At 43.4% G+C, this 14,615-nt stretch overlaps 1 long non-coding RNA gene and 1 other non-coding gene across 2 annotated transcripts; one reads left to right on the top strand and one right to left on the bottom strand.

The window, feature by feature from the left end:
- Nucleotides 1-706: 706 nt before the first annotated feature.
- Nucleotides 707-781, bottom strand: TRNAP-CGG (transfer RNA proline (anticodon CGG)). Its single transcript has one exon. It is a non-coding gene; the product is annotated as a tRNA-Pro (tRNA).
- A 1,851-nt stretch (nucleotides 782-2,632) lies between these two features.
- LOC135917848 (uncharacterized) lies at nucleotides 2,633-14,375 on the top strand. The gene is made up of 3 exons (XR_010569433.2): nucleotides 2,633-2,785; nucleotides 11,998-12,147; nucleotides 14,124-14,375. It is a non-coding gene; the product is annotated as an uncharacterized lncRNA (long non-coding RNA).
- Nucleotides 14,376-14,615: the final 240 nt, after the last annotated feature.

The following is a 14,615-nucleotide window of genomic DNA, read 5'->3' as shown; positions in this document are numbered from 1 at the left end:
GCTTTTGCGCAAACGGTTGTAATATGCCCAAGTTCTAATACAATATATATAGTGTATGCTGATGAAGGCGTGGAAAAGTGAGAAAAGTGTAATAATGTTAAAAGCTGAACGAGTTCTATTAAAAGTATTAAAAGGCCAATTAACTTACCTGAATCAATGTGAGCGTCAAATTTTAGATGCGTATCTGCAATGACTCCTAGGAACTTAGCGCAACGCATTTGCTTAATTTCAACGTTAATTTTCACTAAGTGTAAATTGGCTGTCATAGACCTTCGAGGAGAATGAATGAATGAATGAATGAATGAATGAATGAATGAATGAATGAATGAATGAATGAATGAATGAATGAATGAATGAATGGTTTAGTTCATCATCAGTGTAAGCATAGATATCCAGTGGTACAGCGGGAAGGGGTGGCGAAAAGGCAACTGAATGCCTGACAATGCGCCAGTCTCCGCCCAGACCATGATATTGCACAACATCGAGCGTGTCACTCTGTAAGACATCAAAGTAGTAAAAAGGGAAAAAAATAAAAGAATAACTAAAACATTGTACACTCAGCCTGTAATACACAACAAGTGTAATAACTACATGATAATACATAATGAAACAAGGGAAAATCAGACATCCACCCGTTCGAAGCAATTGCTACAAAGCAAACCCAAACGGGTTCCTCGAAAGAAAGCCTCTTAGTTGAAGAAAAATTCGTCCTGGTCCGGGACTCGAACCCGGGACCACCGCTTTTCCGGGGCAGCCGCTCTACCATCTGAGCTAACCAGGCGGCTAGCAGACGGCAGGACGAAGTAGAATTTGTCGACAACATGAAGCAAAGGCAAGAGTTTGACGTAGTAGTTCTGCGGAAACCCGCAAGGTGGAGAGAAGCGATGAAGGCGTAGTAAAGTGAGAAAAGTGTAATAATGTTAAAAGCTGAACGAGTTATTGACGTTTGATCTACGTCAAAGGTCAATAATACATAATGTAACACTAATACATCATGTAATACATAAATGCAGTAGAGAAAAAAAAAGAATAAGGCTGTGGTTTTAAAAATTGTACTAGAACATACTTGATATCAACAGCTTATCAACAAGAAATTTTCATGGGCGAAATTTGAGGCACCATACAGTTCTGGAAGAAAGTATACAATATAAGCAAATCTTACACGGAAGAGAAAGAGAAAAGAAAGAAAAAAATGTCATGTTTGAAGCGCCATTAGATAAGCATGTATCTTTTTTTATTAAATTGCTACTGATCGGCTTTCATTCACTATGCGCTCATGGCCGTCATGTCAGAGTTTAAAAATGAAGGAGTAAAGTGCGTTAGTTTTTGCTTGCCGTAGTTGGTTCGAACCCTTTCACTGTAATAAGTGGTTTTCGTAAGATTATACGTGTATGTTTTCCGGGAGTAGGTATTCCGATTTATATCTGTGTTCGATTTCATTTGATTGTAGATGACTGTCGCTAGCTTTTTATAAAATGTATTTCCGAATTTTAATATAAAAGTACAACCTGAGACTTACAAGGGTTTATGCTTAAATAAGTTTTACCACACCACTTTTCCAGCCGGCGCACAGTGTAGTTTATTTTATCTCACTATAGAATGATGTTTACGGCACATATTACAGCCGTCGTATTATCAGCGTAAAGAAAGCACGTGCAATTGTATAACCAACTGGTTAGATCATTACTAAATGCTAAAGATAAGAGCGCAACGAGAATCGGTACTTGTGGTAATCCTTTGGTGATGCGCCTTTGTAGGGAAAAGACGCCATTAAAAAAAAATTTGATATTTGTGCCTCCGTGCTTGCATTTGTATGCACACGAGTGTGTGTATGCGTCTGTGAGCGTTCGCGACGTATGGAGATGCCGGCATTTGCGTGTGCGTGTGTGTGTACGTGTTTCTTAGTGCATGTGTGCGTGGGCTTGTGTGATTGCAGAGTATGCATGGGCTCGTGTGGGTGTGTACGTCTGCCAACGCGTGTATTGTGTTTCAACATACATATGTACGCGTTTTGTGTGGAGTTGCATGTATGCGCGTGCCTGCTGTGTGTGTGCATGCGAGGGTGTGTGAGTCTATCGTGAGTGTGATCGTACATTCTATTGCTTACTTCTACTTTTGGAAACACGTGATCTGGAGATCATTTAACCTCATATTTAAATCCACGATACAAGAACGAATGACACTGCATGTACAGTATTATTTTTTTTAAAGCAATACCAACATAAAAATAAAGCGGCTGCGATGTCATTATTGCCGCCCTTAACCGAAACAGCCTCGTGACAACCTGCTAAGCGATTCACCTTTGTTATCTTGCTTCTGTCGGCGGCAGCGCAATGTCTTCAGGGAAATGACGCGCTAAATCTGCACCAGCATTGAATCGTGCATTGTTTCAGCGACATGGCAAGCTTTGCGCAGCGCACATGCACTGCTAGATTAACATTTCAACTTTAAACGGCTTGCATTCAGTAAGACAATGCGAACAATAGACAATTTTAGAATAGCGTTTGCCGCCTTACGTACGTTTAACGTAAGCACCTTTGCGGCACGCTATGGTGCGTGTCCTTTAAAGTCTTTTAGTTTACCTTACGAAAACGCAAAAGCAAAGAAAACGTTATAGAATAGGGCGCCGTCTGGTGCCTCGTGCCAAACGTATCCAAGCCAAGACGGTTCATTAGCAACCGTCCTGCTGTTTCCATGTGGATGCGTGTCGTTAGCGTACGGGAGCCAGAATCGCCGGACGGTTTCAGAAAATGGACGTGCTATGCACTCATAACCAACCTTTCAGGTGAGTTTAGAAAAAGCGAAAGCGCATTACAAAAGTTACAGGCGATAAACGCGAGTGAGAGCGTAGCCATCACGAGAATTCACGCTGAAGCGGGAGCCATGGGTGCCACCCTGTTCGACAATACCATTTCTTAGCGTCCGCAAACATTACGGACGTTAAACTCGCCAAATAACGCACGTTAGCATAGCGTGCGTGAACCTCAGAAACCCAATAACGTTCCGAGAATGCTCAGTGAGGACTACGCCATTTATTTACGTACGTAATGCTCTTATGTTCGGTTGCAAACGCTAAACTGAAACTCTCTAATAATCGAGAGTCTTCTGGCCTCAAGGCACATGCTCATGGAGCCAATTTTTGATGGCAATATCACGAAAAGCTGGACGCGGTGAGGTCATTGTTACCGGCAATATTTTCCGGCATCAGTTGTGCTTTCAGAGAGCGCTTAATTGCCGAATATTTGTTCTTCTTTCCTACAGGATCATACTTAACAAACATATATTCACTCAGCTACAAAATCTCGAAGGCGAGCTCCAAGCTACTCATTTACTTTAGCCACCCAAGATACATTATCTGAAAGTTAATTAACACAGCTTCGTGAAATATGCAAATAACTGCTCAACTTGCTCCGTATACAGACGTCACCATTTGAACACTCGAATGATAACAGCAATATCATGAACATTTGCACTGGTCACTTTTCTGAATTTGGTGCCATTAAAAATACCGCCGGTATATTCATAGTGCCGTAGTTTTCTTATGAAGCAGGAATTGCCTTCGACTATGGAACGCACAGGTTTCAGCGACGCCTTAAGGCGTTCCACCCGTATCGGGGCGTCGCCAGTGGCACTAAGTAATTAGTCCTGCTAATTAATACTAGGTAACATTATACAGATTTCCGGTTCTTAAACAGCGTGAATAACTTATCTAAAATGTAGGTGTCAAGGAAGAGCAATTTAACAATCTAGTAATCACAGCCCACGTTGAATAATTAATGGTAAGTAAAAAACAGGCTGTTACATTCGATTTCATTTTGAATTAACAAGAAGTTGAAAGATTTCTTTGTAAGCATATTGCGTTCCGGAGTTCCTAGAGCATTCAACAATGCAGAAATTTGATAAGTGACATGTAGTCTGCCATAATTGGTTCTCGCCCGTGCAACTCGAATTGTTTTCCTATTTAGTGCATACTGATTTTGTAATTCTGACCCCGTGTACATCAAAAAGTTAATTAGTTTTTATATATTGTGAACACTTGTAATAATAAATTTGCGAGGCCTTCACTAGTTCATATCTGATAAACAAAGGCTCTGTGCTCAAGTGTTGCGGCCTTCCACGATAATTTTCGAAAACGTTCAGCACTCTTTTGCAATATAAGTTTCTTGTAATTTTGCGTGTATGTAGTGCCCCATACTAATATACAGTAGGAAAGCGTGGAGTCAGAAGAAACGAATAATAAACGACTTTTTTTAACCAAACAGGTAAAATGTCACTTATTTTAATAAAACAGCCTGTAATTTTGCTAAGGTCAGCTCTATCTGCATGGTCAGCATGTGCATTCAATGATAGGTCCTCTCTGTACCACACACCGAGAAACTTGTGAGCTTGTACCTGTTCCAGTTGTGCACCGCGGAATTTAACTGTAATTTTCTGATGACGCGGCTTGGTAATTGGTAAAAATGCTATGTACTTCGTTTATTAACGTTTAACTGGCGCTCATTGATGTGTAGCCAATTCGATAGCCGATCTCAACATATAACAATCGAATTTTGAAACTCTGTCATCGACCTGTCCGCAAAAACACATTAGTATCATTGGCGTAGGTTACTAATCTTTGGGAAAATGAAATTAAACCAAGATCAATAGTACAAAGGTTAAACCATAGCAGGCCTATAATGGACCCATGGGGTACAGAATTCTGAATTGTTAGTGTCGGTGACTTTACCTTATTGACTGAAACATATTGGTATCTCTTTCTAAGGTAGCTTTATAATAATTTTAGCGTGATACTACGTATTCCGTAATCATGTAGCTTCTCTAAAAGCACTTCATGATTCACCGAATTCCTTAAATCTATGAATAGCCCGATAGTATATAGCTATTTGTTCAAAGTTCTCTATGATTGCATGTTTAGCATTCAGTAGTACCTGCTCACAAGATCTTATATTACGGAAACCGTACTGCGCATCACACATGATATTGTATTTAGCCATAAAGCCTTCAATGCAGACATTTATGACTGTTTAAAAACTTTCGAAAACAAAGGAAGCATTAAATGCGGAGCAAATGGGGAACGCAAAAAAGAAATACGTACTGAAGCATGGTGTGTACGGTCTCGTCTAAAGGCGTATATGACGTCTTGTAGAACACCTCCGTGTAGTCCTCGTTGTAGGTCTCGTAGTATAACGTGCCCGATATCTCGGATCCACATTTTCTTTGTATGGTAGCGAACTCATTGCCATAGCAGACATTTGAAGGTCTTGTCTGAATGTACATAAAAGAGCAAGTATGGCCAATGCGGCGAGAATGCTGGAACTAGAGACCTTCGTCATTCTTCGCAGCAGCAGTATCCTTAAGGGTGCCGCTAGAGTTCAAGAGAAAGCCTACATGATTGTAATGGAGCAAGAGAAGCCTTGCTATTTGGGCTCCTTCCAGCTATTGTTAAGGTGACTTCTTGCTAGCGTCTATCATGATTATTCTTCTGTGTTTTTAGCATGATGCTATAGTTTATATAGAACATTGATCGGTTCAAAGTTATTACACGGCGATTTTGCTACGGAGAAAAAAGAATGCTAGAAACAGAATATAGTAATGCGAAACATCAAACAATTGAATGTGGCGATAATCACTAACTTACCTGCCTGATGTCTGACCCTGCACACGTGTACTGCTCAACAGACAATAAAGTCAACGCTCAGGATTCAACAATTTGGAATGCGCGAAAGCTCCCTATAGAGGGCACAAGCTAGACATAAGGTTTTGAAAGACGCGTTTGTGTTCTAGCCGTACATTCCTGTGACTCGCCTCTGCAGAAAAACTTGGGATGAAGCACCACCAAGCGGCAACATTATTGGCTATTAGGACGTTGATGCTACAAAAATAGTTCATTGTGGAAAGTTTGCTCTCCATAAAATATTTTGGGCTGAACCAATCATATCTTAGCGGATGAACCAGGAAAGTTTTTGCGAGCAACTATGACTAAACTGCGTGTCCAGAAACATTGTTTTGAATTTTGAATTCGCCCCAGTAAAATTCGAAGGAGGTGGCAACTGATGCTTCTGCCGCCTGGACGGAAACTCTAACGACCTACCCTGACGATAACGAGTGGCCTCCTAATGTGAACGTTATCGGTAGCTTGCGCTCGACGTCGACAATTAGACGCTCGCGCCTGCTATCGCTCACGTTCTTCGCATGCATCTTCACTGGCTGCATTCTCTGCTTTAGCACTGCCACGTTGTCGTGGGTATAGTGGCGTCTCTGTTGTCGACGCCTATTCTCGTACTCGGCGTCTTCATCGGCTGTGTGCACAAGGCGTGGTCATCGCATTTCCCAATTTTTCTTGGACTTGCAACTGTGGCAATCGTCTACTTCAGCAATGCACAATCCAGTTCTTACACAGCGCAGTGCCTATCGCGGCGCACATCGCCGTGTCTTTCTGCGACAACTGCCGCAACCGGCAGCAATGGCGACCAGCGCGTTTGCACTCCCCCACTTCGTTGGTGCAGCGCGAGGTGAAACCACGTGTCCTTTCTTCCTTCTCTGCCGTACTTTCACTCGCTCTCCCCTATTCAGTGCGCGTGCCGCCTTTTTGTGTTCACTTTACGGACGCTAGCCAACCCAGATACCTCGCTCCCTCTACGGCACCCCGCAGTGCCCCCATCTTTTTTGTTCACTTTTCGGACGTTAGCCAGACAAGATATCCCTTTACGAAACAATGCATTGGCTTATTTGTACAGGTCAGTCAGGCAAACAGGCTCGCTTGAAAAAAGTCGCAGTTTCGCTAGAAAGGCTAAGCGTTGAATGCGATAGCAAATTAGTGGACAGCTGTACGAAGTAAGGATAGTAGCTTTATTGACCGTATAGATTGTATACCTCGGCATACTATACTCGCGGACAACTTTCTGTGCCTATGAAGGTATAGCTACGGGCGTGTCGTTGCGCCATTTGTGTTACCGCGCCAAGTAGTCCGGCAACGTTTGACAGCGCTTTTTATACTCGTGACAGCGCTAGATTCACGTAGGTTCCCCGTGCGATGATTTGCCGTTTCCCCAGACGCGGAAGGGTAAAGCCGCAAAATAAGTAAACATCTGCAGGATTGTACTGACGCCTGACACCGGCGAAAAATGCCGAGAGCGAGTGGCACTACACTAATCCAGGTACAACCAAATTAAGAAGGCCCACTAAGCCCCGACAAAGACACTCCCTCACCAGAACAGGAATTGGCCGCCCTGGTGCAGTGTTCGGCCACAACCTCCCTAATGATATCTGATAATAACCAATGGCCTTCAGTCCCCAGCGGTTGCGGAGTACCTGACCGAGGCGGCGGTCAGACTTGCAACGCAGCAGAGGGTGCTAAGAATTTCTGGGGCCGGACAGGCCGCCAATGGAAGCTTACCTTGCAACCTTTAACACCTGGACCCTCTTGAGTAAGGCTAGCTTAACAGGACTCTTCAAAGAACTATCAGACATGGTTTGGGATATTATCGGCCTTAGTGAGATTAGAACTGGTGAGGCTTATGCATTGCTGAATAACGGCCATGTCCTCTGTTATGGAGGTCTCCCGGATAAGAAGCAATACGGGGTAGGATTACTAATCCAAAACGACATATCGGGTAGCAGTGACGAATCTTTCAGCATCAATGAGAGGGTAGCAGTAGTCGTAATCAAACTCAATAAGAGGTATAGAGATTAACGGTAGAACAAACCTACGATCCAACGTCCAGTCACGAAGATGAGGAAGTAGACAAGTTTTATGAAGATGCTGAATTAGCCATGAGATAAGGACTTGACAGAACCTGCAAATATTTCGTTCGGAGCGTCCACATTGGGATTCAGCCACAGGGAGGCATGCTTCGCTGTCCGAACATTCCTTACGGAATCTAAGCGAATGCCCTGCTGAATTCTTTTCTTTTTTTTTACTTTTAAAGTAATTATTACTCATTCAATATGACCTTCCTTATGTTATTTACGAGGTAATTCTGCGCTGTTCAGCACTATTTCAATAGCTATTGGGAAATTTATGATCTGTAATAATTTCGAATAATCCACCCATTTCTTGGCCAATCCTCCATCGTGGGTAGGAGCTACACGCATCCCAGGCTACAAGAACAACAACAAAGTGCAAACACGGTATAGAGTAGTAATGGGTGACTTCAATGCAAAAGTGGGCAAAAAGCAGGCGGGTGAACAGGCAAATTGGCAACTACGGTGTCGATTCTAGAAACGCTAGAGGAGAGATGCTGGTAGAATTCGCAGAAAGCACTAAGCTGAGAATAATGAACACTTTTTTCAGGAAAGGTAGCAACATAAGATGGACATGGAAAAGCCCTAATAGTGAAACAAGAAATGAAACTGATCTCATACTTTCCGCCGATCCCAGCATAGTGCAGGATGTAGAAGCGATAGGTGCGGTGCGATAAGTGCAGTGATAATAGGTCAGTCAGGCCCAGGATTCAACTCAATTTGAACAGAGAAAGAGTAACTTGGTCAAGAAAAACAGGTCAACAGAGAGGCAGTAAGGACGAAAGCAGACAAATTCAGGCAGGCCCTTGCGAAAAGATATGCTGCCTTAGAATAGAGAGATGATGATGACATGGAGCTAATGAATGAAACCGCAACTAGTTGGCTTCAGAGGCAGCAATAGAAGTGGGAGGCAAAGCACCAAGACAACCAGCAAGCTCTCCCAAGTAACGAAGAACCTAATAAAGAAACGACAAAAAATGTAAGTGTCCAACTCAAGATAAGACAGAATTCGCGGAATTGTCAAAACTGATCAACAAGGCGAAAATAAGTTATATTCGAAATTATAACGGGACAAAACTGAAGCCCTCAAAATGGACACAGGTTGAAATCAGTGAGAAGGAAATTTGGCACAGGACAAACCAAGATTTACCCACTGAAAGATAAGCAGGGTAAGATAAACAGCAATCTCTAAGGCATAATAAAAGCAGCAGAAGCATTCTATTTTAGCATGTACAGTAACCAGAGGACTCAGGAGTACTCTATAAGAAACAATAATGAACACTATATAGAAACTCTTTCTATATCTAGAGATGAGGTCAGAAGGGCCTTGCAAGGCATGGAACGGGGAAAAGCCGCAGGAGAGGATGGAGTAACAGTTGATTTATTCAGAGATTGCGGAGACATAATGCTAGGAAAACTGGCGACTCTCTATAAGAAGTGTCTTTCGACTGCAAGGGTCCCAGAAAACTGGAAGAATGTAAACATGATACTAATCCACAAAAAGGGTGACGTTAAAGAACGGAAAAATTATAGGCCCATTTGCTTGCTCCTAGTATTATATATAATATTTACCAAAATAATCTCCAATAGAATAAGGGCAACATTCGACTTTAGTCAACCAAGGGAGCAGGCAGGCTTTAGGAAAGAATATTTTGCAATGGATCACATCCATGTCATTAATCAGGTTGTCGAGAAATCTGCAGAGTGCAATACGCCTCTTTATATGACTTTCATAGATTACGAAAAAGCATTTGATTCAGTAGAGATACAAGCAGCCATAGAGGCACTGCGTAATCAAGGAGTACAGACCGCTGAAATAAATACCGTGGAAAATATCTACGAGATTCCACAGCTACCTTAAGTCTACAGAAGTCACGTAGGAACGTGCATATAAAGAAAGGGGTCAGAGAAGGAGACACAAGTTCTCAATTGGTATTCACTGCGCACTCCGAAGAAATATTCTAACTAATAAACTAGGAAGGCCTAGGAGCAAGGATTGAGGGCGAATATCTCAGCAATCTTTGGTTTCCAGAAGACATTGCTCTATTCAGCAACACTGCAGACGAGTTACAACAAAAGATTGAATACCTTAACACAGAGAGTTGTAGAGTGGGGATGAATATTATTATGCAGAAGACAAAGATAATGATGAATGGCCGCGCAAGGGAATAAGGTTTCAGGATCGGCAGCCAGCCTCTAAAGTATGAAGGAGTACGTTTACCTAGGTAAATTATTCACAGGAAACGCTGATCCTGAGAAGGAACCTTAAAGAATAAAATTGAGCTGGAGCTCTTGCGGCATTGTCAGCTCCTGACGGGAAGCTTACCATTATTGAAAAAGAAGGTGTACAACCAGTGCATTTTACTGGTGCTTACATATGCGGCAGAGACTTGAAGACTGACAAAAAAGCTTGAGAACAAGTGAAGGAGTGCGGAAAGAGCGATGGAACGAAGAATGTTAGGCATTACTTTAAAAGACAGAAAGAGAGCGGTTTGGATCAGAGAGCAAATGGGTATAGACGATATTCTAATAGACAAGAGAAAAGTGGCACTGGGCAGGTTATGTAATGCGCAGATTACATAACCATTGGACCATTAGGGTGACAGAGTGGGTATCAAGAAAAGGGAAGCGCAGTAGAGGATGGCAGAAGACTCGGTGGTGCGACAAAATTAGGAAATTTGCGGGTGCTAGTTGGAAGTGGTTGGCGGAGGACAGGGGTAATCGGAGATCGCAGGGAGAGGCCTTCGTCCTGCATTGGACATAAATAGGCTGGTGATTACGATGGTGTGTTGTGTGTTTTTAATTGTTGCGAATAAGGTGTTTCCGTTTTGTTTTCCCCCACACCAAACTGACGGGTTTAAAAGGTGGGACTCCTTGCAGAGGCACTCGCACTTGTTCGTTCTTTGACCCCGTAGATGTCCCTTTACAGCCACAGAAAGTCGTCCGCAAGTATAGTGAAATTAACAAAGAAGGTACCACGCACGCACAAACCAACGTGAACACATCTCACACGATGCCGGTGGAAACTCACGGTCAATGCGCTGCAGTCAGGAAACGCGGCAGCAGTAGCGAGCGAATTTACCTTTGTACAGCTGGTCTCATCAATGCGAACGGCGCCTTGAAAACACAGCGCAGCGTAGACTCTGTACCCATCGCCGATGGCTTTCCAGATACAGCCGCCGGGCCAGGCCTGCGCGGCTGCCAGGGGTGCGCGGAGTAGAACACGCCTTCCTCCCTACCTTCCCCCCGAAGCCTTGCGCGCTACGGAAGGTGGCGCGCTTTCTCCCCGCTTTCCGCCGTTCCGTGCGCGAGATTTAGCAGCGAACGCCGGCTCACCCTCACGCGCTTTCATTAGCACGTATAATATGCGGCGTGCGGTGACGATATTATCACCCGTGGACTTTATGCGGAACCTCACAACCCCGACGGTGACGCCGCCGTAGAAGTGCGCCGGGAGTGCCCAGATAACAGCTATCGTAATTAACATTGTACACGCTCCTTGCTCTTCTTGCAATATGCATAAGTAAGGCACGGACCTGGGCAACATGAATAGAAATGCTACGATCTGGTAGCTTTGCGAGATCGAGATTGTATGCTTTCATGAGGCAAAACCTCGCAGGATTGACACAAAAGCTATTCTAGTGGAGTTATTTATTTTGGAGCTGAGCCATCCGCACAAACATGATAAGTGCGAATGTCTATGTATCTACGGAGTGCCGATTGCTTAGCGTTAACTAAAGTAATTCAATAATTGGGATGTAGACAAGTGCATCCTAAATGTGAAACTGAAATGTCGTCTCCAATAATTCCATTCTTTTGACGCTTATTATTGATAGAAATTATTCGCGTTGAGCCCAAAGGTAAGAGCGCTGAAGTTAACTGCCTTAGGAGATAAATGTTAAGAGTGTTAAGATTTAAACTGTAACGAAACGAAACTGATCGGCTGAAACACAACGAAGAGTCATTTAAATGATCCAATGTGTGGGATGACTGAAAGAAAGCTAGGTGGGAAGACAAGTATAGACTGCTGCGTAAATATGCAAATATTATTTCACCCGTTTGTGCAATGTACAGAGCAGACCACTGTTAAAGGGAACATCAGAGGCGTGGCGCCTGCTCGGCACGCCGGCAGGCACCTTCAACGAGCGTCAGGCAGGCGCAGTTAGCGCTCTTGGGCACGTTGCGAAAAACGGCCTCTTTTTCCAAAAAAGTCTTGGACGGAAGGAAGGCAAAACTTTAATGCTCTATTTACAGCTTTCAGCGGCTAACAGAGGTCTTCATGTTTTACTGAAGTCTCCGTCGTCTTGAGTGGTCGGCGCCCCTATTCCAGAGCACCACTGAGCCTGGCCGGCCACTTTGAGAGCGAGTTTCACCAATCCTTCTTGGACTGTGAGCACGCCACTGGTGAGCAGGCCCTCCCACTGTTCCGCACTGGGTTTTTTGCTTGATTTGCGTGATTGCTCCAAGTTTGTGGAAAAAAGGTCATCAATGACTGCTTTTCGTAATGTTTTATCAACTTCATCGTCTTGTTCTTTGACGCCAAATTCGACTAAGTTTTATCGGCGGCTGCGGTCTTCAAGGTCAGTTATTATTTCGTTCTGTTTCATAACTACTTGATCTAAAGTCTAAATTTTGTCTTCTAGTGTTTGAATTCGGGAGGTTCCTTTGCTAATTTCTAGCAGTAGCTTATCGATTGCATTCAATCGATTATTAAGAGTGGCGACGGCTTGGTCATTCGATGTAAGACGCTCCCGAATACCAATTAGTTCAGTTAATATGCTTAGTTGCCCTGACTGAAAGCTCCAACATTTGTTCAATTGTAAGGCCTGGGTTTTCTTCAGTGTCTTCACAGACAAGCAATATAGAAACACAGACACAGTCATAAGCAATTGACAAGCATGTCCGTCGGCACGGCGAAACCACCAATGTAATATCGTTACTGCGGAATGTAGAAACAGACAAGCTAACCTGGAGAAGGAACATAAATCTTTTGGTGAGCGGCATGATCCCTTCGGTTTCACCTTGCCCACTTACGAAGAAAAGGTGCGGACTGTCTTTTATATCCCAATCCGAAGTGGTCACAGGAGGTGATTTGAAGAACGGTGCACGAAGAACTGTGGCACTACTAAAATTTCTTTTCACGATGTACGACAAGTCGCTTGAATTTAATGGAAGAAGATGCATTCAACCTTACCTGCCACGAGCGTCTCGGCACCGTCACGCTAACAACTTGGTCCCTTTCCGCGCACGCACTACCTGTTTAAAAATTCATTCTTTCTTCGCACTGTTGTTCAGTGGAATGGTCTTTCCTCAGAAATTTTCTCTGTGATAAATAATTTTGAGGAGGCACTACTAATGTATGTTGCAAAATAATATGGAATGTTATTTTTTTCCTCTTTTATTCATGGTATTTTTACTATCGCCTATGCACATGCATTTTGTTCTGATGCGAACTTGTTATTTCGATATGATATTGACTATCCCAGTGAATTTTTTTGATGGTGCGAATATCGTCCTTTTCGATACAAGAAGGCCAACTTGTTCCTTTTTTTTTCTCTTTTTGCTCTATTCCTTTTTTTTCTGTTCCATATGTCTAGCACAAGAGCACATATTATTCTTGTCCTACATGAGTGTTTGCAGAAATACGCCCATCTGCTTGGACTGTATAGACTGTAGTATGTAAATATAAATAAAAAAAGTCGGCCGGAGTCTGCATGGCCACATACAGTCAGCCTGTCATTCCAAGGCTGAAAAAAAAATAGAGATGAAGCTATACATTACCCCGCATATATTTTGCCCATTTAAACTTAAACGACAAACATGATAATATTTTATGAACGTCTCTTACTGGTACAGCAATATTAGTGATGTTTCACCGCGTAGTGCCCATTTTATATTCGCTAATGCGTATTCGAGTCACTGCAGAGTGTTGGCTGAACACAGTATCCACAACCTCCGTTAAATAACAGTCTAATTTTTCATGAGCTATCACTCGAGCCACACCGCGGCATCACAGTAATCGATGTGTACAATAAACGCTTTTCTAAAGCGGGTAATTCTAGGCTGCTGAGCACAAGATCGCGGGATCGAATCCCGGCCACGGCGGCCGCATTTCGATGGGGGCGAAATGCAAAAACACCCGTGTACTTAGATTTATGTGCACGTTAAAGAACCCTAGGTGGTCGAAATTTCCGGAGTGCTTCACTACGGCGTGCCTCATAATCAGAAAGTGGTTTTGGCACGTAAAACCCTATAATTTGATTTTCGTTTTCTTCAATAAACAAAGGTCCAACAAGCATGACGGCAGTGTAATTTATGCTGATGTTTAGGGTGACATTTATCTCATTATAGATCTATCTATACACTCGTTTTCCTTACAGTTGGAAGCGAAGCGGCCGCTTTCAAATACGCAATAACCGACCTGCTTGCTTCGCCACGATCCGAAGCGCGGCAGCCCACACTAGCAGACGACGAAAGAGCGTGGTTCACAACGCCCACTGCGCCGACCTGAATCCTGTTGCAGCTTCCGGCCAGCGGGGCCGCCGCAGAGAAGCCATGTCTATATCTGTGTACTGCTCGGTACATGCACTTTCACCATTCGTGTAGTGAATATGGAAATAAAGAGCGTCCTAGAACTTACAATAAGCGTCATGACGGAGATGGCAGCAGCACTCTCGATGCCTCGAATCCTTCACTTCAACTTTATGCTTCCACCATCGTCTATGAATTTACGGGATCATTCAAGATATAGTGTATATACAGTGGAATTTGTCGGGCTGCGGTTCACATTGCCTGCGCTCGCTGAGTGTATGCCAAATATGTATGAGACGTGCACGGGCCGACGCACCAGCACTTCGGGGCACATTCTGTCG

The sequence above is a fragment of the Dermacentor albipictus genome, chromosome 2 (assembly GCF_038994185.2).
Source record: "Dermacentor albipictus isolate Rhodes 1998 colony chromosome 2, USDA_Dalb.pri_finalv2, whole genome shotgun sequence".
NCBI classification, from domain to species: Eukaryota; Metazoa; Arthropoda; class Arachnida; order Ixodida; family Ixodidae; genus Dermacentor; species Dermacentor albipictus.
This window is presented reverse-complemented; position numbering and strand designations above follow the sequence as displayed.